The sequence below is a fragment of the Pinus tabuliformis genome, chromosome 3_2, assembly GCF_031772625.1.
Source record: "Pinus tabuliformis cultivar Carrire ecotype Pingquan chromosome 3_2, CPIR1, whole genome shotgun sequence".
NCBI classification, from domain to species: Eukaryota; Viridiplantae; Streptophyta; class Pinopsida; order Pinales; family Pinaceae; genus Pinus; species Pinus tabuliformis.
The window spans coordinates 1190407956-1190411322 of NC_142302.1; the positions used below are offsets into that span (position 1 = coordinate 1190407956).

A 3367-nucleotide genomic window follows, 5' to 3' on the forward strand; every position below is an offset into this window, starting at 1 on the left:
GGTCAATACTCTCATCCCGATCACGTTTTAATGTACCTAATGGCGCAGCCTTTATGATGTCCCATACTCTTGCATAGGAGACAAAACCATATCTGATCCATTCAGTTTGAATTTCCATCCAATTCGAAAAGACTTGCTTGGGGCAAAAGAAATAAAATTATTTTGATTTTTACTGAAGCTGCGATGAATTTTTGGCTTTGAGGCTTGGTGCGCCGTGCAGCACGCCCAGTGCACCGCGCCTTCCTAGTGCGCCGCGCCCATATAAAATCACACTGCATGGAGGTGCCCAATGCACCACGCTCCTCTAGTGCGCCGCACCACCTACTTTATGTGCCGCATGCCAATTTACACACAGTCGGCCTTCATTCAATCTCTTAGCTGGAGGAACCTATAAAAATATATCAACAACGACCATTATTATTTTTACGCCATAAGCCGTTTCCCTCTGGAATCCATCCCCCTTTTTGCCTACCTATCATCCTTGGACACCGTTCGATTAGATGTTAGACGATTACAAAAATTTGAACCGTCGATCAAAACAGTTACAAATAGTTTCTCATCTATTGTAGGTGAAGCTCTGGTCCTTGTGATGCTCTGTTTCCCTCGCTGCGAAGGAAAGAATCGTTCAGGTAAGGGTGCGTGCGGTGAAGCTCTGGTCCTTGTGATGCTCTGTTTCCCTCGCTGCGAAGGAAAGAATCGTTCAGGTAAGGGTGCGTGCGGGGTTAACACCGTTTCTTGAATTCATGGACGATACTCTACAGTCGAAAATGGTCCATTTCAGGTTTAACGAGCAAGCCATCCATGATACTCTACAGTCGAAAATGGTCCATTTCAGGTTTAACGAGCAAGCCCAGGATGGCTACTCAAGATGTCGAGATGAAGGACTCAACAGTCGCGGTCTCCAATTCTTCTGCGCCATCGCCTCCTCCGGTTCTCACGCGTAAGTTCTATGAGATTTCGCCATTGCAGGTAGTGCCCGTTTTGCCCGTGTTTGTGTTGAAATTGAGGCATATTTGTGGGTGTTGCAGATCTGAAGATTACTGGGCTTCTAGTGCCCCCGGCACACGAGAGTTAGCATTGCTAAACTACTCTCGAAAAGTTCCTAAATGTTACTCAAATTAAAGGAAAGGAAATTTCAGGGGAATGCCCTTTTCTCTTAGTTATTTTCTCATCTGTTGTAGGTGAAGTCCCAAGAATCCTCGTTGAATCCTCATGGAGTCTATTTGTCTACCTCGTTGGATGTTACCAGGAAGGTAGGCTTCATATGGGCCATTTTTCCACTGGAGCTCATCATCAGTGGGATTCGAACCCTTACCCATCTGGCCCCTTTTAGTATTTTTGCAGATATCGTTGACATTTCTGCAATGCTAACTGTTGTGGTGCAAGATGTGTTGTCCATATTGAGTACTGTGGGTCCAGATGTTCAGGCTCTCATTGGTTTCTCTGCTATTCCTTATGGAGTGGGTGTAGCAATCTATGCATTTGAAGCGGTAAGCATGATTTTTCCCCTGGAATTAGCTATGGAGAAAAAACATAGATTTGATGGAGTTTTGGCCATTGCATTTCTCTTCATTGCTCTCATTTATGGGGGTTTTAGAGCATTCGAGTATATTTCTTTTGGAAGTGCAACCAGAGATATGGTGACTCTGAACTTGGGGAAAAGTTGGATCACAGATTTTGTTCGGATTGACTTATGTCTGAACCTTTTTCTTCACATTTCCATTGATGATGAATCCTGTTTATGAAGTCCTAGAAGGGAGGTTTAGCAGAGGGGAGTTTTCCTTCATGATCAAATCTCTTGCAATTTTCTCGATAACAATAGTGTCAATTTTGGTCCCTTCATGTGCAGATTTTTTATCTCTGATTGGGAGCAGTGTTGGTTGTATTTTGGGTTTCTATTTCCTACTTTGTTTCATTTGCATGCTTGTTGGCATGAATTATCTCTTATATGGATCCTTGTTGATGCCTTGCTCATCGTATTCGGCATTGTCTTTGGCATTGGTGGGTCAATTTCGTCTATTACTCAAATCTGTAGCAAATAAAAATTCTTGTAAGTGGCCAGGGTGGAGGTTCCAAGCCATGTCAAGAACATGAAAACCCAATAAGCATGGAGTTATATTTGGGCCTTGAGCTTCACAGGTTCCGGCCATTTTCGTAATTGAAAAAATACAGAAATTTTGCTCATATCTTGTAACTCAAAAGGGAGTTATCAAAGACTGTAGCGACATTGGTGGTGGGATATCTTTTCTTTCAAAAGAAGAACCAGAAGCAATCTGAGATGGGGAGAGAATCTTGGTGAGAAAAGCTTGGAGGAGGTGCCTTCATGGCATTCTTCTCCCTCAATCATGTAAATATTCCTTCTGCAAGAGAGTTCAGTTCTATCTGTGGCTTAGTGGATTTTGTTTGTTGTTAGGTGCCTTATTGCCTACAACCTCGATTGACATTTTTTGGCAAATTGTCTCAATAATAATTTCCACTTGAGAACTGAACTAGTGACAGAATGCCTATTTTTAATGCTGTTATAGATGCATGATAATAGTTTTTGAGTTTTGATGTTTCTCATGAGCATTTGGATTTTTTAATTTTAAGTCTGGCAGGCATTTTATGGGAGACAATAAATTGAGAACTGTTTCATACCTTTGCTTGTGCATTACAATGCCTTGCGACTAATATTTTTTAAAAGGTTATCATATTTGTCAAACCATGTAATTCTCCATTCTGCACTTATGCTCATTTCTGTTATTGAGTCCTTCCCAAAGGAAATATAAATTTAAGCTGCTTTGTTTGATTTGGTGACTCATATCAGTTTTGTTGTAGATTGATCACCTTCCAATTGCATTTCCCTCTAGTCAACCATGGATAATAGGTATCATTCCCTGTTGCCTTTAGTTCTCGGGTCTGTCTGAGTCCACATGTGTTATATGATCATTACAATGGACAAAACCCCCAGTGGAATGCCAACGTTAGAAGAAATTTACCTTTGCTTCATACTGGAGTTCTGAATATTATGTGGTCCCTGCTTACAGTTGATGCTCTGTGGTGTTCAAACCACTTGACACCAAGAGGATATCCGAACATATTGTGAGCTTCAGCTTCTTCTGGTCTAAGAAAAAGTGAACACCACACATACAGGTGTGATTGGGGTTGCTCATCTTTGTAGGAAGAAGAAAGGAATGTCATTGATACATTTGTGATTATTTCTTTCAACAGGGCTCTCTTGAGTGTTATCGATCCCAGCTTTGGCATTTAAAAATGTGACTCAGCTCTTAAAAATGAGGTAACATTCTCTGCATTTTTAGAAAAGAAAGAAAAATTGAACACTTGCCTCTGCAATGGCAGAATATGGATATGTTGTCTGCATGATATC

General features: G+C 41.2%; 1 long non-coding RNA gene across 1 annotated transcript; it reads left to right on the top strand.

Annotated features, from left to right (window-relative positions):
* Nucleotides 1–570: 570 nt before the first annotated feature.
* Nucleotides 571–1427, top strand: LOC149184980 (uncharacterized). The gene is made up of 2 exons (XR_016257816.1): nucleotides 571–940; nucleotides 1029–1427. It is a non-coding gene; the product is annotated as an uncharacterized LOC149184980 (long non-coding RNA).
* Nucleotides 1428–3367: the final 1940 nt, after the last annotated feature.